This window comes from Lycorma delicatula, chromosome 7 (genome assembly GCF_047948215.1).
Source record: "Lycorma delicatula isolate Av1 chromosome 7, ASM4794821v1, whole genome shotgun sequence".
In the NCBI taxonomy this organism is placed as follows: domain Eukaryota; kingdom Metazoa; phylum Arthropoda; class Insecta; order Hemiptera; family Fulgoridae; genus Lycorma; species Lycorma delicatula.
The window spans coordinates 54,318,419-54,340,930 of NC_134461.1; the positions used below are offsets into that span (position 1 = coordinate 54,318,419).

The 22,512-nt window shown below is 29.6% G+C and overlaps 1 protein-coding gene and 1 long non-coding RNA gene across 3 annotated transcripts in view; one reads left to right on the top strand and one right to left on the bottom strand.

Annotated features, from left to right (window-relative positions):
• The window catches only part of LOC142327604 (uncharacterized), a 571,970-nt gene that overhangs the window by 533,617 nt on the left and 15,841 nt on the right, over positions 1 to 22,512 (bottom strand). The gene's annotated exons all lie outside the window — the stretch shown is intronic.
• The window catches only part of LOC142327601 (uncharacterized), a 342,500-nt gene continuing 321,663 nt past the window's right edge, over positions 1,676 to 22,512 (top strand). Inside the window, exon 1 of the mRNA XM_075370801.1 lies at positions 1,676 to 1,818. The gene's annotated coding sequence lies outside the window, so the exon portion shown is untranslated. The remainder of the gene's footprint in view (positions 1,819 to 22,512) is intronic.

The following is a 22,512-nucleotide window of genomic DNA, read 5'->3' on the forward strand; positions in this document are numbered from 1 at the left end:
CAAGACCAAATGAGATGAGGATGACATGTATGACATGTAAATGAGGTGTAGTCTTTACAGACTCAGGCCGACCATTCCTGAGACATATTATTAATTGAATCCCAACGACAAAATTACACCGGTATTCACTGCTTAGTATTCAATTCCGTATAAAAGGAAATAATTTTTTTAGGATTTCAATCGTAGAACTTCAAAAATCAGCTGCTGTTAATCAACTGATTTGCGGCGACGTGTTAACAAGTTAAGGACGAGAAAGCTCGATGGGCTAATTGATATAATATCCTTGCAAAAAAACGAAATTGGTGAAAGAGAATGTTCATTTTTTTCAGAATGAGTGCCAAAATGTACTCGTAAAATAATTTCCAATTTATAAGGAATAAAACTTGTAAAATGTATCTCTTTTTTTCCTGTTTAGCCTCAGGTAATTACCTTTTAGATAATACTTCAGCGGATGAATGAGAATGATAAGTATGAGTGTAAATGAAGTGAAGTCTTGTACAGTCTGAGTTCGACCATTCCTGAAATGTGTAATTAACTGAAACCCAACCCACCAAAGAACACCGGTATCCACGATCTAGTATTCAAATCCGTGTAAAAATAACTCTCGACTTCCAAATCAGCTGATTTTGGAAAGACGCGTTCACCATTAGACCAACCCGGTGGTGCTGTTAAATTTATCTGAAATTCGTTAACTTTTTTAAAATTATCAAAAGGAGAATGAAAAAAAATAATAATAGCAATAAAAACTCATAAATGCTAAATCCGGGGATAGTCATATTATATAATTGATGTAACGCTTCAATCTAAAATTAAGTTATACGATTTAGAAAATTGATCTTAATACATAATCAAAATAGGGTAAAATATGTAAATGTGATTAATTTATGTTTTAAATAATACTTAAATTTACATTAAATATAACTAAATGTCTACATTAAATGTTTGTATCCATTTTTACTGCAATTAATTATACACCATAATATATATATAATCGGTGATCGACGGATTGCTATTATCTCGGCCTTTCATTTACTCCTTTCGGGTTTGAATCCCAGTCAGGAATAATCCTTTTCATTCGCTAAAAATTTCCATTTTCATACTCTCTCGCATAAGCTTCTTTAGTAAGCTTCTGTGGTGAATTAATTCATCAATAAAAAAAGAAGAAATTTATTCTTAATTACAGTAAAAAAAAAAAAAAATGTAATTAGTTTTTATTTTACTTTAATAAAAATTTTTCCATTATTTAATAAAATTTTCATCATTTGTTTCACTTTGAAAAAGAAGAAACATTTTTATTGATTTATTATTGTAATAGATTTTATCTTTTATATTCCTTTATTGAGGTATCTTTGTTTTACTTAAGTAAACATCTTACTTTGCTATCATAACAAATATTACATTTCATAATGTATAATTCATAAGAGACTACAAAGAATCTTTTTTATCTTTTCCTTTTTTACTCTTTTATTCAATTCAATATTTCATTTTTCACAGATGTGTACTGTACTTAGTAAATGCATGATGCACTTTCTCTAAGTAACATATTTAGTGTACGATCTTCAAAGTAAAGTATATATAAATATATTTATCGATACGTAATTACAGGCCTATATAAAACTATCCAATCCATTTAATTGTTTTTACTTCTCAGAAAGTTTCGCCCGCGTTTGTTTTATATCACTATATTTTCTCTAAAAGTATATTTAAACTACTTTTTGTTATTTCGTGTACAAAAAATTTAAAAAATGTACAAACGAGAAAACTTTTAGTTAATGAAAATGTACTTAATTCATATCTTGAAGCAGATCTGTCAACGATGTAAGTTATTTTATGATTCTATTAGTGTAAATACTAGATAAATTAATATACCTCTTAATCTAATTAAACTCTTCAAAGACTTAGAGAATTGTGAGGAATATAAAAGTAACATGATAATGCGATGAATTTGTGTTTAAGTTTTAGTTAAATCGTTTAATTCGAATGTAAAGTCCCGAAAAATCCTTATGATTTATTTTATTTAGATTTTGGTATGGAGAACAAGTTTGTAAATGACGAATTTTGTACTGAAAAGCGTGTAAATTAGCACTCTTTTTTTTAATTTTATTAGGTTTTAATATAAATAGGTTTTATATTTAACAACAATAAAAATAATTACACTACGAGTAACAATTATTAAATAACGTACAACGTTCTGTCAAATAGCGAGAAACTTAATGCAAAATTTTATAAATCGTTTGGTTGGAACTGAATACTGAGACAAAAAACAGAAAAGAAGACAAAAGATGATATTAAAAAAAAATTCGCTTCGTTCAGGTAATAAATAATTATTCTCTTTTAAATAATACAGATTACTATTCATGTTGATAAAAGTACAGATTAACTTTAAACTTTCGGTGATTTATTCCAGTTTCATAATAAAAGTAAATAGGAAAAAAATAACAAAAAATAGGGTAGTGTATAATAAAAATACAACAGATCATATTTATAATTAACATTAGAGTGGTAAATTTCATTATACATCAAACCCATGATTATCTTGTTAACCAGTTTTTCCAAAAACTAGAGAATGCTGAAACTTTAAACATTACTATTTTTGTTAATTTTTTAAAAAAATGTCTATATATATATATACTACACAAGGGCGTGTATATGTAAAATATTACTACCCACAAGGTTTTCTTTTACTTTCCTGGCGTCATAGCTCCAGACCAATGCTGCAAGAAGGAAAGCATGATAATCATCCAGAAAATGGGATACGTGTCACATGTTTTTTTACACTTCTCAACGTTTCATAACCCACCAGGGACCCCAAAAATCAAAAATAGTGAGGAGTAACGTTCGTACGTACGTATTTACGTGTGTTGGCATGTTAATTTTCGACTTTTGTGTTGGCACGTGTTAGCTTAATAAAGTTTGACTGGATAAACCAATTTTTACGGGGCAATTTTTTGGTAAAATTTTAGCGTCAATATCTCCAGGGGGAAAGTTAACGTTTTGTTGTCAGTTTTTCTCAAATTTATGTAAACTCCATTTTGTATTAAGATCTATACGTGCGTGCACGCTTACCTTACCATTAAAAAAAAATTACCCTAATTCTTCCCTTCTCCAAAAATTGAAAAAGCTATTTTTTTATTTATTCCTTATTATTCACCCAATTTTTTGTCTCTTTAGGCATAGTAGTAACGCATTCACCCAAAAATAAATATTTTTGGGGAAATATTGGTGGTGGGGGAGCCGATCAAAGTTTAAAAATAAAGGTCTTTTGAATTTAAAATATTTATTTTATTTTTTTTTATTTTCACATACCATTATTTTTACTCTACATAAGAATCAATAACTAATGCGAGGAAAATATTACAACTTTGTTGTCAGCTTTTTTAAGAACTCCTTTTGTCATTTTATGACGTATAGGGTGAATAAATATTTAAACCCATTACAGTGATTGAAATTGGAAATAATTTTACCAACTATTTATTTATGAAAAAGATGATGTTTCATAACAAATAATGATACATTTCAATGTAGTCATCAAAACTCATTTTAATACAATACCAAATAAGAGATTTGGACTACAAAAAAAGCTGACAACACAGTTGTAGAACTTTTCCGTCAAGCGGCGTTTTTCTGATGCACAGCTTACACACACATACTCACAAAACTTAATTTAAAATATTTTTATCATTTTATTAAATAATAATATTTTTCGTTTATTTAACTCAATGATTCTAACTAAAGCCCACGCACACATCGTATTTCGTTCGCGCTGGTGTGGCGGTACTAGCGGCCACTTAAAATACTTTTTTGCACTTAATTTAATACTTTTATTCATTTATTTAATTCCACCGGTCACCTGTGATGTCACAACATAGAAGAGGACTACAGCAATTGTATATCAGTACTATACTAGCGCTCCGTGTGGTGAGAGGGGGTACTAATGATGCAGTATACCCGCTTAGCAACTAGTTTTTGTTTAGAGCATTTTTTGGGGTGCGGTGCGATTTTGCAATTTTTTTTTTAAATATTATGTTTTAATTATCAAATGAGTCTAAGAAAAATCAGACCTTAATCCGGTGAAATCTCAAGATACTGAGGGTGACCTTACTTTACAGCCTCAACCCCTTGAACTTTTAAGTTGACAATTTAATGGCATCAATGTCCCATATATAGAAGTAATCTATCTGCCCATGTTTGATCAAAATCGATCCCGTAGTTTCGGAGATATAAGGTGATTTAGTGTGCGACACCTAACACCGAACATACACACGTACATACGAGCATCCGGAAAATTTCCACCGGTTTTTTTGGGTTCCTTAGGTGTCAAACGCAAAAATCCGGTGAAAATCGCATATTGTCAAATTGGAAAGATTACCATACTTTCCCTTCTCTAGCTGTAGCTCTACTATAGGGCTAGGCGGGAAAGATTTCCCGCCAGATACTAAGGTATAGGATAAAAGCAAGAAAAAGTGGAAGTAGTGGAAGTGTAATTCATTACATTGTTCAGCTATAAATAATGTAAAATAACTGGAGTCTTAGGAATAAAGTTTTGAAAACGTCTTACATTAATTATGATAATTTTTTACCTTTTCTAAAATAATTCTGATACAATTAAAAAAATGTATTTCACATTAAAATAGTGTATGTATAATTCTTTTTTTAACAAGATTGAAATTGCATATGTTTTTCGAGTTACCGTTGATCTAATTCTCGATATTATCCCGTATAATTAAGGGGCTAATAAGTCGATTAAATATTTCTAGTACTTTATAAACCAAGCAAAATAGCACTATCTCTTTTTTATCCTTTTTTTTAAACACCATGGGGACGACCTGTAATCGCCTAAATAGACGTTGTCTCGATCGTGCCCATGAGTCGTGGCGTTGAAGCGCCCCCCAAGTTTAGGTCACTTGTGGGCCCCACATCGGGTTCCCACTGGATCAAAGGAATGTCCCTTCCCTTCTGGAGTGCAGGAACATCCCTCTCTAGGAGTGCTACCCTTCCTAGTCCTATCCTACACAGGGTCCGGATATGACCCACTCATATCCCCCCGTTATGCGTGCCCGCGTCTCACAACATGAGGGTCCTCAATACGTCACTGGAAGCGGCCCGACCCAACCGCTCTTGCATATGGTTGAGCTAAGACGTCCTCAGCAAAAAGGCTGCCTCCCTAACCCTAGACGACCTAAAATTGTAGTATTTATTACTAAAATTAATTATTGCGCATAGATTTTTGAATGCGACTTGTATCTCATGTCAGTTTACTAATCAAGTCAATACTAATACAAAAATATTTTTGTTTGAATTATTAGAAACCGATGTGACATTTAAATGAAGTTTCATGTAAGAATTTAAACATATATTATTATTATTATTTTAAGCTTAAAACTTCATCAATATAATTAAATATTTAAAATGATTTTATTTATATAAAATTTAAATTCAGTTTAATAGCAAAAATCTTCGATATGGGATTCCGTTTATCAAATGTTACTTGAATATTTTATGTTAATTTTTATATCGAAATCGGCTAGTTATTGACATAATAATTCTATTCTCTTATAGGAAAATTTAATTTTGTAAAAAATGATTAAAAATTTAAAGAATATAATTTTTTATTGGAACAGGTACAATTTTTATAAATAAAATATTATTAAGTCTAAAAGTATAAAGCTGTGGGATGTAAAATAGCAGAGGTTTTAAATTCGGTTGGCTGATCTCATACCACGGTTGAGTGCCCTCTGGTACTGTACGGACCCCTAAAACGCTCTGAGTTCTGTTATCTACCTGAAACTATATTACGTTATAAACCTATACTATCATTTTTTAATTCAATTTCTGTCTTAAAATTTTTATATAGGTATATAAAAAAAAGTCATAAATATATAAACATTAAATACGTATAAATAAGCCACTCCATTACAATATTTTTTTTTTAACAAAATCGGCTAAAAAATATTAAATTTTAGCTTAGCTGTAAAATCACAAAATCTACTTAGTTTTCTAAATACCCTAAATGAGAATCCTTCCTTTACTTTAGTTATTTGTTTAAGTACGTGAAACAATTTTCACAAAATGTGAAAAAGAATATTCCGAAAGGGTTGTATTTTAGATAGTTAAAAGTTAATAAATAAATTCTCTATATGTATTTATTGTTATATAACTGTTATTTTTCTTTATATACCCATTTCTAATTTTTTCTGTAGGGTTGGAAGGGGAAATTTGGGTAGTTTCTTATTGATTGATGCTGTTCATGAGGTCACTAAAAAATGAATTTTTGAAATTGAAGCAAGCGAAAAATGTGTTGTCTGACTTTTCGATTCAAAAATGGAATCTTTGAGTTGAAATGCAGATATTTTTCCACTTTTGACCGATCATGACCGTTCCACCGACCTGGGAATCGAAAATAAAAAGAATTTCGGACTTCTAGGGGGTAGTGAGAGGGTGCCCTATCTTTCTGATAGAAATTGCGTCTATTTTGATCATCATCGTCTAACTGAGGAATTAGAAAATTTTGAAGCGAGTCCAAATAAACAGAACCATTTACTGTTGCCTCCTGGAAGAAGAACGGGTCATACAGTGTTTGTTTGATTAGAGCACAAAAAACAGTGACCACAGGGCTAACCCGAATTTGCTGCAAAGTTTCATGAGGGTTTTCGCTACCCATGGCATCCGTAAATGCCATTCGGCATTTACGGATGTTCACATTGCCACAATGTGAACAACCACTCACATGAGTTCACGATGTGAACTCATCATTAAAAATTACTTTATCTAAAATGTATTGTTGACTGAATTCTATCCATCATTTCCACACAAAACTGCAGCGGAGTCATCGGTAATGTGTTGAATCACGGTTAGTTTCTAAGGCTTTAAGTGAAATCGTTCACGCAATAAGCCCCAAACAGTCATTTGTGGAATGCCAGTTTCACGTGACGCACGTCGATTTGACTTCTTCAAATTATGAGCAAAGCTTTCTCTGAGTTATTCTTCAGCAGCTTCAGGGACTAGTGGGCGCTAGTGATTGTATTTTTAACAGAACCTGTTCAACGAAGGTTTGGTGCCAAGAGTAAATTGTATGCCTACTAGGAGGCTCCCTACCGTACTCTCAACGAAAATTACGTTGAACTGCTGTTACCAGTAAATGTATCTATTTTTAACAACACTGGTGATAGCGCTGGTAGCAAAATTCGGTACTAATGAAGTGCATGAGTCAAAACTTGATGTGTTTTGCAATGAAATGAGAACTGAACGGAACGGAACAATAGTGGCGAGAGTTTCATTTCTCCCTTAGAAAACGCAGAGCCTGGACAGTGTCCCTTGCTGCTGAATCTATCTATTAATCGGGCTTGTTTAGGGGTTTGTTTTAATGTCGGGTATGATTTTAATGGTTTCTTTTAGTTTTATGGGCGGATTTTTGTATAGCGTTCCATATCCGTATGATTCCAGCGTTATCACACCCAATTCTGGGTCAGACCACAGGAAGCTCGGCTTTTAAAACCCGTGCTCCCGACGTGATTCCCCTTCAGTCCGTCCACTGAAGTCCTTTCGGTGCTAACGCTTTATTGGCTAGCAGAAATACGCCACAGGAGGGCAGACCTGAACCTAACCTTTAAGGTATCTAGATAAATTTTTATATGCTTTTATTATTATGAAATCATTTTGAATCACTCGGTATATTCACAGAAAGATGCAGTAAATAATCATATATTTTACTTTTTTTTTTATTGTTTAATAAAAAAATTATAGCGGAATTTATAATTTTACCATAATATCTGACGTAAAGTGGTTAATATTGGTTAAAATGTTTTTATAAATTTTATATTTTAAATAAGAATTTAAGCGTCGAGGAAGATTTAGTATTATTAAAATAATAATAACTCTCACAGTTTGGTTTCTTTTCTGTTTAATATCATAAAAAAATAAACATTAAGTAAAAACATAACTTTTTTATGCAGTAATTACATAACAAATAAATTTATTAAAAATTCAAAAAACATCAATTTGTTCTAACCTAATACCTTTACATACATATTCAATAAAATGCAACAACATAGGTCGATATAACTACGTATAAATACACAGATAAAATTTATTTGAAAGTATCGAATGTCCTTATTACAGAGAAGTTACAGATTCTTTTATTCTAATGCTTCAGGCCTTGTTGAGGAGGACGTTTTTGAAACGTCGCGCCTGTGAACCACACTTTAAATTGTGGTAAAACTTTTTTTTTAAGTCCCTACGGGCTTAGCTCTATCACCGCTTCTACTTGCGCTTAGAACCAATATTTTATGTTTACCCCTGGGCCAACCTGCTTGCTAGTTATTGACAAAAAGTACAAAACGTTTTAACTGTTTTATTGGTCTACTTTAAGTTTCTTCAACAAAGTGAAAGTACTACCTTTACTGTAGTTTTAACTTTCAGAAATTATTACAAGTAGTAAAAAAAAAGAAAAGTTTTTACAAAATGGTTTTATATTAGTTTCATGTTTTTAGCTATCTTGCTCGTATACTTTTATAAAATTTTACGCATTAATATGAAATTGTTACTTCTGAATCAGATACGATCTACAATACATAAACAACTCTGAATTTGTGAATAAAAAACGCAGTTTTTAATGAAAGTATATGAATATTTATTAAGTACAGAAACGTATTGGATTACTTTTTGTTTTTAAAGGTAAAACTATTAAAAGTTATAAATAGATTACCCAATGTACAGTTATATGTTATATATACTACTCCCTTTTACGAAATAAAGTAAAGAATAACAATAAATTTTCCTATCACACTAATGAAAAACTAGCTGCTCAGCCATTTAGTGTAATGATCAGAATGATTTTCCATCTATTGTTCTTGGATAATATATTATAAATATTTTTCTTAATCTTCAGCATAATAAAATATTTTTTTAATGTAGTTCATGTTAAGTGAATAAATGAATAAATAAATAATAGATGCAGTGAACAAAATTAAATTAAAACATTATAGGAGAAACACAAGAAGAAATGCATGAAACCAATCGTACATTGATAAAAGAAAATGATAAGCATGTAATCACTGAGACAATCATGTATTTTGTACTTCATACTATGTTCTTGAGTGGATAACGTGAGATAGGGAACTGAAAAAGTATTAAAATCCATGGTTAAAAAAAAGGAAAACATCGATAATCAAAACTTTTAATTTTAATAAAACTAAAACTTAAAATAATTTATCAAAACATGTTTTTATCGGTTACAATTTTCTCAAAAAATAAAATGGTGCAATAACTCAAAATAATATTGTGAACCGCAGATTTTGAATAGTATATAACATTTTTTTTTGGTCTGAAGATATCGCCACATAAGCTTTAAGCTTGTGCGTGGAATATAAGAATGGAATTATGTAACTTATTTATAATGCCGGGATTCGAACCCGGGACCTCCGGATGAAATGCCAAGAACCTACGAAAAGCTCGGCAAACACACTTATAACACTTGCTTAGAATTTAACGTTTACGGTTGTAATTTTATTAACGCTAGATAAAAAAAAAAAAAACGATAATTGATAGTAGCCCTGACGGTATCTTTAAATTCTTGATGGGCTATCTTTAAATTTTAATAATTATGGAAATATCTGTCATTATTCATGAAAGAACGTACAAAACGTGCCATACAAAAATAATGTGTGTGTGTCTGTTTGTCTTTTATATAGATATACAGTTTCATCGCGATAGTGATGAAATTTTGGATATTAACAGTTCCAAACAAGAGAAAAATTGCTATTTACATTCATTTTGAATAAAAAACTATCTCCCTTTTCACTCGCTCAGTATAACCGCTAATCAACCCCAAATTACCTGAATTAAATTAACAAAAATATATCAAGAAAATAAAGACGTTGTTATGGAAATCGATGATTATTGAAAAAAATGATTTTCGAAAAGTAGATCAATTGGAATTGAAAAATAATATTGGGAAGATAATTAAGTTGGAAAAAGGGCGTTAAAAATTTAATAATTCTGCATTGGAACTTTTTATTCCAAATCTTTTAAACCCATCGAAATGCCACCGAAGAAAAGAAACAGTACTAGTCAAACAACTCCTGCAAAAATATTTAAACGAAGCCTTCTTACTAATCTGCACAAAGCCCAGACAACGCCGGGTAACCGAGTTTATATATATATATATATTTGAATACAGGTGTTGGCCAAGTAACTTCTAGAAAATTATCTTTCAAAAATGCTTCAAGATTTTGTAATTTGTACGATCTATACTTTGAAACAAGGAAAAACTTAAATTATGAAGAAATTAAAAACTTCTTCAAACAAAAATTTACTAAATTGGCAATTTTTTTTATTTTAAAACAGCAATCCCCATTCACTTGTGTAGTTTTTTATTATAATTATCCTGTATCTGAAAATTACACCTTATATTTCTCAGCAATAAACAATCTGAATAATTAAAATCAAATGAGCGAGTGCAGAGTTACAAATAAAATAATAGTTATGACGTTAACAGTCATATGACCATTAATTTCTTGGTAATGACAATTCGACTGTAAATATTTAATTTTCTACGGGCTTCAGGATTCAAAATTAGTTACTTGGAACATATCCAAGTAAGTCATTTTGAAACGTTGAGTCAAGCTGCACCACGAAATAAATTTATAATCTAAATTTTGTAGAGGAAATTCAGCTGTGAAATAACCAGTTTAAATTATTAGAATCAAACAATGTTGCAGCGTCATTAGTCAACATGTAGTTGCGTCTTTATCAGACACGTACATTTTAATATCTAAATAACTACAAATAAAAACGTACAGATTTCCAAAATTGTCACTTTTTTTATACAAATATAGCGTTTTTATAAAAAAAAAAAATGTTTTTATTTGTTATAATAAATGGCAAATTAAACTCATGAAGCTTAAACATTTAAATAACTGTTGCTTTGATTTAAAAAATAATAAATCTATTCGTTAGGGATATCAAAACAAAAAAAAATACAAACTAAAATAATCAGTTTTACCTGCTTTTGAAATGCAAGTAAATAATATATTTGTATAGTTTGGCAACACTGACAGAAGGAAGTCTGCTGCACTATAACTTCGTTGCAACGCGGTTAAAAATAACGCGGATTAAAGGATTCCTCTCCCCAAAAAAAAATGTCACCCGATATAAAATTTGTTCTACATTTTAATAGGTATATAGAAACGCATTTTAACTACGTAATCGTATTTAGTAACAAATTGAACAGAATAAATAAATAAGCTAATACATTTAGCACTGTGAAATTGAACTTAGCTGTAAAAACCACATGTTTTTCCATGCAAACAAAAATACCTATTTGAAAGATTGTAGCTGTAGTATTAACGTGGTTTTACCGTTCAAAAAAAAAAAAGGAAAAATTTAATAATGAAATCCAGCAACCAAAGTAACGATACACACTCAGCACTGGATTTTTATTTTTCTGCATATTATTTGATCCCACAATATTCCCATATTTAACTGCGGCATTCGGTAAAATTTTAATTTCGTTACAATAGCAACTCAATTATTTTTTTCGGTTTATCACTTTAGCTGCAATTAAATGAAATAAAATGGAAATCTCCAATGATCAGAAAGCAATACTTTTACCCTTTGCATAGAATTCAGTGAAGAGTACCTATTTATTAATATATAGTAACAACACGTTTTACGCCCACTTACAGTTACTGATAGGTGATAATAGATTTTCAGCGTGCAAAAATGCCAGTGTCTGACTGGGATTTGAATCCGGGACCATCGGGTGTAGGTTAATACGCATCCACTTCGCCACGTAAATCGGCGGACTAGTAATTTTTAGGTAGATTTCATAAGAAAGCTATCAATTGTAATGAATACCATGACTTGACTTCAGAAAAATTTCGACATATCTACGCGTTTCACATCCCCAGACCCCAAAAACCACTGTCAGCACAAAAGTTTATATATATATATATATATATATATATATATATATATATTTCACTTTCTTGTGGACACGTTAACTGCCGTCCAACACTTTCAGATTTTTCCTTTAAAATAACTTGTTCCCAAATCTCAGTTGAGTTCGTTAAAGGCCAAAATCGGACCATAAGGGTGGAAATGGGGGGTTTTTGAAAAAAAAATAACGCTACAACTTTCTTATTAAGTAAAATATCGAATTCGTTTAAAGTTCCTACTATTCTTTGGATAAGGGCCTAAAACAAATCTAAGTAAATTTTTTGATATCGCCAATGGGGTGAAAAAATGATGTTTCAAAAATAAAAAAAACACATACTTCCCCTTAATAGGCACAGTAGAAAGGCACGGTTGAAATTGGTAGTTAGCCCTCTAAACATTGCCTAAAACCGTTGTCTGAAATAACTTTTGATATGACTTACCAAAATATTGCTGGAATTGTAAGGATGGGACTTGTCGTATGCTAAACGTGTGAAACTTTTTTTCACATGTAACCGTTGTTATATTGTTTTAAGTTTGAAGTTTTTTTTAACTTTAAGGTGGAAATCTTTTTTATCTCCACTTAGTACCGGAGAAATCTACCTCCGCCTTCCGGCGTGCCGAAGTGAATTTTTTTTTTTTTATGTATGATTCCAGCACAATTCAAAACTATATATTGCTAATAAAGATAATATTTTCCATTTGTATTAAAGTAACTAACAACTAAATATGTGTTTGAATTAAAGATAGACATAAAAAAAACTCTTTTTTTGTTAAAAATATAATGTGCGATCGAAAATTTTTAGCTACGTTATTAAAGTCGAAAAAATTATGTTATTTTAATGTCATCATTCCTCCGGTGATAAAAATCACCTACTACATAAATTATCCAGAGGTTTTATTCAGTAATAAGGACCAAAACCAGTAAACAAATTTCAACCTAGAATATTTTCCACGAAACTTGATTCCATAAAATTTGGAATATAATAATATTTTCTAAATCAAATACTTTATTTACTTTAAAAGGAAGAGAAAATAAATTCAATATACATAAATAAAACTATGTTTAAACACAAGTAATAGGAGAATATATTGCAACAGTAATACATTAATTCAAAGTTTGCAGCTCTAAGCAGCATTTATAATAATAAACTATTTTAAAACACAATTACAGTTTCTTTGAAACGATAACAGTTCATAAAGATTAAAGGAGAAAAAAATCTTTGAAAAACGTAATTTGGAAATATGAATGCAAGTCATTTTTATTATCTAAACTTATTTTAAAGTAATGATATTTTGTAAAATATTACAGTTTAATTTACTTAGAAGAGGCTTCTTCACTGAATTAAAATAAATTTCTAATAATAATAATCCCACAATTCAATGAATTTTGCTCGTTATATGATAGAAAAATGATTGATGAAACACTATGGCACTTTCAAGTTGAAAAATTAGTTGTCAGTAATTTTATTATTTGTTACCTTACCATATACTATTAGTAAAATTTTTTATTTTTATTTTTAACTATTTAAAATTATCATAAAAAAAATTTTAAATATTTTTCTAAATGACTCATTATCATTATGGGAACAGATTTCAAACACTACCAGAGAGTAAGAGGGTTACAAAAACCATTACTTCTACAATCAAAACTTCTTACTTTTTCAACTTATTTCCTGGAACAATTTTATTTCTTTACATGAACCATTATTATATTTTTCTTTAGTTAAAAAGAAAAGTTGGAGAAGTGGAGAAAAGAAAACAACTGAACATCGTCTGTTTTATAATTATATTTTCATTTGTATATTATAATTTCTATAGAACTAATTAATCAAGGAAAAGTAAAAATTAGGTAAAAGAAAAATTTTGCATTGAATTAATAAAATTCAATGCACATTATTTGTAGAAGTTTAATTTTCATTGTTTTGTTGTTATTTTCAGTTCACCTAATTAGCATTATAGACATTCACCTCATCTGGTTTTGAAATCATTAATAATAATATGTTATTAATAATAAAATTCAAGAGGAATACAAAAACCACTACTCTTAATAGTCTGACTTTAAGGGATAGTGGTTTTCGAAGTCAAAGACACTTAATGAAGTCGAAGATCAAATCTTTACGATGTCGAGGTTCAAATGCTAGTAAAAGGTTTTTATACGGATTTGGATATTATTCAGACAGTTGAAACCGGTGTACTTTGGTGGTCGGGATTCAATTAACCACAGGGCTCAGAAATCGCCGGCCTCAGAATGGTCTGTACACAATGGTCTTCACCTCATTTACATGTCATACTTATTATCCTCTAAAAAGACCAGGGAGGAGTTGCTTACTGTTTACTAGTCGAACAGATTGCAACATACACATTACGAAAAAAAAGAAGAAAAACCACTTTAAAGTTATCGAACCAATTTTTTTATGTATATTACAATAATATATGATAATTTTGGTCACTAGGATTCAAAACATTGAATTTTTCATATCACACATCAGATTGTTGTTTTCTTTTTTTATTAGCGTTCATTCAAAAGAATCTCATGTGGACACTACATGACTTCCATGTACGCCTATTAAATTATATATACTGTTACCACATATAAGCCTAATTTAATATCGGCGGCCGAACACGATATAGCATCTCAGATGCGAATTGGCGCACACTATACGGACGTGCTGATACAAGCATCACTACCGCCGCGACCGCGCAGTTCTCCTACCATAGCGGCGCTGCATGTGGTACAACGTGGGACCTCCCGGCGGATGCCAACATCCCCGCTGGTTCAGCAGGCCTGGCCAGCCCACCGCGAGAATCGCTGGACGCGGACGCTACCTTCCCGCTCCAGCTCCAGCTCACCGGGTTTCAATCGCCGTGGCCGGCAGACTCGGCAGCAGTAGCCGGCCCAACGTAGGATCGCTCGAGGAGAATCGCATCGGCCGCGTCGGCGAAGGACGACCGACGCCGACCCGACACTGCGAGGCTCTGGGGACCACCACTGCCACGTTGTAGTGGGGACCCAACTGCTGCTGAGGGAAAGCCCGGTCGGACTTCAATAGACGAGCCGCAACTCCCCGACTTCGCCGGAGACTAGCTTCCGGACCTAACAGCTCTCAGAGCTAAAGGAAAAAACGGCCCTTTTCAGGGACACCACAAGGTTATGGATTACAAACCGTCGAAGCCACTCGACGATAACAGCCCTTCTCAGGGCTACCCAAAGGTTAGCAATTACAACGATTTGTCGAAGCCAATCGACGACAAATACGGCCCTTTTCAGGGCTACTATAAAGTTAGTAAGTGCCACGTCCCGTCGAAGCCATTCGGCGACAATACACATTTTTTGCAGCAGTTCATTTAAGCTTATTTCATTTAACAGTGAGATATGGTTCTCCAATTCTTTAATAAAGCGAATAGTTACACAATTGTTGAAATATTAGTTTTTATTAACATCAAATTATCATACAATTATTAATACAATCGTAGATGAAATATTAGGATAAAATAAAAGTCCTTTTATTATTCGTATCTTTGTGAGCTGTTGATTAACCAAAGTTTCAGATTTCTGGTATGTCGTATATATAAAAGTTAATAATAATTAAACTATTCCGTTTAATGAACTCCTTTATACTGGTCACAAATGTTAATTACGACTTTGCGGCGTAAAATATTCAGTTTCTATTATTGGATTATTTGATGAATAATCAAAAATGAAAAAGAAACAATCATTTAGGAAAAAGAAAGATAACATGAAGAAATATATTTTTAAAAAAACGACAAGAAGATAAAGAGGAACAAAATGTTACGAACAAGGGAAAAAAAAAATAAGAGAAGATTATCAATGTAAAGAGGGAGAAAATGTTAAAACCAAAGAAATAATAAAAAGATTAAGACAGGATGATGAATATAAAAGAAAGAGAAAGTTTGAAAACTAGAGAACGTGTACACAAATTAAGATCAGAAGAATTATATCAATCCTCAACACGATTAAATAATTGGCAACAAAGAACAAATAAACGATATGATGATCAACTCCGACTTAGGGAGAATATTGTCCGACAATATCAGAGGAGTAATGAATTAAAAGGTAAGAACTTTTGCAATTTATTAAAGAACAAGCATGTATGCCTCAGTGTGTATATTGTTCTTGTGAGGTTCTATTTTTCAGTCACTTTGTAGTTAACATGAATGTATATAAAATTAAACAGAAATTAGACTAGAAAATTAAAAAATAATACGATTCCAAATTATAAATTTCAATTAATATTAAATAATCAGATGTTTCACCAAATCTATTACATATACACATATGTAAAATGCCTCTTAAATTACATATACCCTTTTTTCAAAGTACGTATAATTTTATTTCGCTAATTTGATCTTTGGGTAGCGTCACGGCCTTTCACCCAGAGGTCTCGGGTTCGAATCCCGGTCAGGCCATGGCATTTTCACACACGTTACAAATCATTCATCTCATCCTCTGAAGTAATGCTTAACTGTGGACTCGGAGGTTAAACAAAATAAAAAAAAATAAAAATAAAAAAAATAAAAAAATTTGATCTGATTTTTTCATATTTTTTATTATTATTGAATAATTATTATTTATTGTAAAAATCTTTTTTTATAATCAAGAGCTAATAATTATTAATTAATCAATATATTAAAAAAAAAGTTAAAAAAGGAGATGAAGTCTGATTTGAACCGATGTGCCTTCCCTTGTGAGATCCAAATATTTTTTTAATTAAAATTTCATTTGGCTATAACTCTGGAACCGATGAAAATAAGTACCACTTATGATATTTTGTTGAAAATCTCTCAATGAGGGCTTATTACTGCAGTTAAGAGAAAGTCACAAATCCAAATTTTTGAGGATTTCAGGCTTTTTTTGGACACTTTTGATTCAGTCGATTGCAATCAAAAGGGTAGGTGCACAACTAGATGTTACAACAGTCCTAAATTCAAAATTTTAACATTCTACGCTAATCGTTTTTGAGTTATGCGAGATACGTACGTACATACAGACGTCACGCCGAAACTAGTCAAAATGGATTCAGGGATGGTCAAAATGGATATTTCCGTTGGAATCTGAAAACCGAAATTATTCGCGATCACTATACTTACTTTACTTCGTACCAGGAAGTAAAAACCGAATCAAACACATTTTAAAATGTAATTTATTGAAAATGGCAACGGAAGTAACTTTTTCTGTTTCACTTAATCCGAAGTACTTCTAAATTGTGTTACAAGAAAATTATTTTGTAATCATTTTTTCTTGTTGTCCTTTTGTTTTTGTAAAAAAAAATAACTCTTATTTTTTTTTATTTGATATAAAATAGCAAATAATAAAATAAATTTAAATAAAAACCTATGCCACAACATATCAAAATCATAATTGTATCATGACACTTCAGAATATCTGGTCTGGATGACCGTTATCAAGAACATGCCTTTTATTTCCTGTTACTATATTTTCCTTAAAACAGAGAATTTTACATGTGCGGATTTACATGCTCTTATACTTTAATAAAATACGCTTCATTTTAAAGTTCTCAATATTCTAGGAATACAGAAATGGCATACTCTTGTACATCATGTTATTCACAAATAAAAATACTTCGAATTTGCATTAAAATGAAGCAAATCGTATATATAAGAAAAATATATTTAACTGACAAAGGAAATAATTCTTTACAGTTTTCAATATTTATTATCATTTTGAAAACATAAATAAATTCAAAAATGTATACGTTTAAAGAAAAGAGTTTCCTATAAAGAGAAAATAAATATTAGTTAAACAAAATATTTGTTCAATATTAGTGACAATCTACGTTGAAAATATTTCGTCTTTGACTTTTATTTTTTTTTTTTAGAAAACCTTTTTATTATTTTTTTCTGTTATATAGTCTGCAAGTAATTTCTGTTGAATTATTTAAAACGTAGAAGTATACATTAAGTAGTATTTTTGCTTTATAAATAATTTTATAATTTCATTTAACGTTATTTATTTGCAGAGTCTTTTTAAACGCGTATTTTTCTTCAAATTTATTTTCTTCCTTGCGTCTTAAATTAAAATTTCATAAATCTTGTATGTATGTATATATATATATATATATATATATATATATATATATATATATATGCATATATATATATATAAGAAGGGAGAGCGTTCCCTAAGAGTGAATTCACAGTCACATAATTCCCTTTAGTTATATGCCAGGAGGATCAAAGGAGAAAAACCTGTTGTTTTGTACATCCCTCTGTAACAAAATTTTTCATTTCTTCGAAGTAAATTAGCTTAGATAAAAAGCAAAAATATGAATTATAAAAAGGGTCTGTATAAAAAGTGCTTTTAAAATTAAAAAACACTTTAAAATAATTGCCTTTCTGGTTAAGGTGGTTGTTTTAACATACCAAATGAAACTCCACTAATTAAATTATTATTGTATAACAGTAAACATTGACGCTTTAGAAAAAAAAAATATAATAAAACAGCTCTTTAAACAATAATACTTTAACCAATAGAAAAAGTCTGAAATTTGAAATCATCGAGAAATTAATTACAGAAATAATAAAAAAAAAAAAAAAATAATAAACTTTATAACTTATACTTAAAAACTTCTTTCATTAATTTTCTTTTTTCATAATTAAAAAGAGAATAACCCGGAATAAATTAATTAACACATTTAAATAAATATCTTTCTTTCCTTTTTTATAAGTGTATCTATAGCACTTAAAATATAGAGAAAATAATTTGAAATGAATTTACATCCATATTAATGAAGTATGATTATATAATGAAGCATAAGTAAATTCTATACTCTTTTAAAACGAAAATCTTAAATTACATAAAGATATATTATAATCATCCAGATCTTTTTAAATAAATATTAATTGAATAATAATAATAATAATAATATTTTTATAAATAATAACGGTTTGGTTAGAACCAGTTCCTCTTATAGTTATTTTATTAATCAAACCGAGTTTAAATAAAACCTTTGGTATTTTGACTGTGTTTTTTACTTCCTACAAAGAAGTATCGTAATCGCGAAAAATTTTGGGTTACAGATTTCAACAGAAATATCCATTTTGACGATCTTTGAACCCATCTGGACTAGTTTCGGCATGACATCTATACGTACGTATGTATCTCGCATAACTCGAAAACGATTAGCCGTTGAATGCTAAAATTTTGAATTTAGGACTGTTGTAATATCTAGTTGTGCACCTCCCATTTTTATTGCAATCGACTGGATTAAAAGTGTCCAAAAAAGCTCAAAATTAAAAAATATGATTTTGGACTATTTCTTAAGCCCTCATCGAGAGCTTTTCAACGATATTTCAAAAGTAATATTTATTTCATTGGTTCCAGAGTTATAGCCAAATGAAATTTTAACTAATGAAATATTTGGATCTTACAAGGCACATCAATTACAATTAGACTTCATCTCTTTTTATTTTATTTTTTTAAATTTAAATATATTGATTTATTAATAATTATTAACCTTTGATTGTAAAAAAGGTTTTACGATAAATAATAACTCAATAATAGCAATAAATAAAAGAAATATGAAAAACAATCAAAAGTTATTAGTGAAATAAAATTTTATGTACTTTTCATTTAAAAAAAAGATGTGTATATGTAATTCAATAGGAGTAGAAGGAAGTATATGGTGTCCACTTCAAAATTTCGATGCCGATACGGCCCAATTTGTTTACAAAATTTTATGTTGTTTCAGATTTGAGGTAGCTTTCTATTGGACAGAACAAGTTATATAAAATGATCTTTCATAAAATGTTATATTTCAGAATTCAGCTGCTACATTTTTTTAGAATGAATAATCATGATTTATAGTGGAAGATAAGCTTCGGATTGAAATCTACCTTTTTTCATAAACTGAGTGTAAACTCTTTTCCGTTTCTGACGGAATAGATATCATACACCATCAATCTATCAGAAATAATAAGATACTCCATGATTTACTCAATTTTTAATTCTAAGTTTTGCAGAGATAGTTTGCTATTATTGTTTAGCATCGTGCTTTTCTCAGTACCCTAAAATTATTGTATGTAGATCTTCCATAAACGTTTTTTTAATCATTTAATCAATAAAACACGAGTTTACAAAAAGTCTACTAAATAAAAAAAAACGGGAAACTACAAATAGGGATGAAGTGGAAATACCTCTTTAAAAGCTTTCAATCAGTAATGTCCGGTGTCCCTAGAAACAATCTGTTTTTTAACTATTTTCTAAACGTTAAAATTGGTTTTTAATACTATTCAAGCCTTAAACAATCAATTACGACTGATAATTCAGTTTTTTAGTTTATTTAAACTTTATCAATTCGATTTTTTTTACAAAACCCGTTTGTTAAATTTAATAGAAAATGAACGAAGTCTACCATTCATATAACTACAAATTAAATGTATTATGACTTTATTTCACTCACTGCTTATTATCACGGTAAGAAGACGTAAGACCTGTTGTTACGTTGTATATAAATAAATTAAAACAAAAAAAAAACATTTATTGAAGTAAACTGTAAGCTAATAAAAAGTGAACAGAATTACAATAAAGCCCGGCATTATAATATAGGTTACCATTAAAGCTTTGCAAATGACTATTAAAATCGACTAACGATAAAAGGTAAGCCTACTGGTTTATTTTCATAAATAACTTCGTATAACATAATTATTATCGTACATAGTGGACATAGTAAAAAGATTAGGAGGTGAACATAGGAGAAAAACTGAAACTAGAATAAAAATTTAAAAAATCTTGCGAAGTTCTGCGCAAGAAGGCTGACTTTTTGTTGTTTTACTTTATTTGAAAACATAACAGGTCATTCTAATCTAAAATTTTACAAAAATTGAAAAAAACTAAAATCGGTAAATATATTTTTTAATATTAAAATATATTTTCTGTTTATAAAAAAATTAATTGCTATAATCGTAACTAAATGAAATAATAAAAAAAAATTATTTTCTTATATAAAATAAATATGATGTTTAAAATGATTTATTCAAATATCCACGTTTAAAATTTTGTTTTAGGAAATTAAAAACACTATGTTACTATCTCTTGGTAAATACTTAAGACATTTATAAGAAACATCAGCGTCATAACGAACCACACTTACCCAGCTCAATTTTTTTCGATCTTAGATCGAGCGTAACTCAAAAATGGTTAAACCAATCTTTATCAAATTTCCACATGCACAATTAAAAATGCACATATACAATACATCTAAATTTCAAGAAATTGATCAGGTAGTTTTGGAGATTTTTCAGCCACAAAATTCTCTACATAGGTCTATAAATATATAAGGAAACCCCAATTTAAGTAAATTATATTTTCGAACTCCTACCTCAAAACATAAAGAAAATTAATTTTCACCCCCCCCCCCCGCAACACTCTAAAATCGAAAGTAATACCGTACTTTTCTTAAAAAATGGGTAAAAAATGTATTTCAAAAGAATTAGTTTTATTTTTCTTTTCAATAATATTAATTTTCTTCCTTAACTATTTATGTTTATTACCAGGAAGCCAGTTCCTCTAAACCATGCTGTTTACCGTTGATAACGTTTGAAAAAAATAATAAAAGATTCTAATTATTATAAAAATATTGACTAAAACTAAAACGATGTAAGCTAAAAGTAATCATTAATGTTTAATTTTTAGTGTAAAATACTAATCCGTTGGCGGATGTGAGCAGTAATGCGGTAAAATTTAAATTGTAAATCTTATCGTACAATCAACAGCAGACTTTATGTACGCATGAAACTAAACTATTATTACTGAATAATTGTAAAACATGATATTTAGACCAATCAAAACACATAACTTTGGCCAATGAGAAAACAAAACCATTAATCAATCGTAATAACTACAGTTACTTTCATCCAATCCAAGAAATTTATATGTACGGAAAGTACATCAATCACAATTTCATAATCACCAATTTCATTAAATTTTACATTACTATGAAATTTTACAATTGTTCGGCAGTCCAATCTTTAATATATTGATAGATATCTTTAATATGAATTACCAATTAGTTATAAGCACAGATATTATTTTCATTACATTTCGATGTGTATCATCGTATGTATATTAAATGAAGAATTTCATTTTTCATATACAAATTTAAAATGAAAAACTAATAATAAAAACTGATGACTTATCTTTTACATCTCGCTTATATTTTCTACCTTTTAAACAGTGGAGATTATTATACTATAGAAATCATTTAATCCTTTTTTATTCAGCTTTTTTTGTAAAAAAAATAGAAAGTAAGACTTTCTTATTTTATTAGTGAAGTAATCGCTAATTGTTAAGGTTATTTTAAATGAGTTTTTTTTGTGAGTGATATTTCCTTTGTTTCCATTTATATGTCACTATTTTATACTCTAATTTAATTCATATGTTTCTTTTGATACCTAATCGTTGTTGAAAAGGTTTTAGAATGATCCATTCATTTTGAACAGAAAGTACAATTTAAATTTCTGATATTACTCTCCGGAATGACAGACCGACTATCACAGTCTAATTTAAAAAAATTGCTTCCAAATACCTCCAATTGA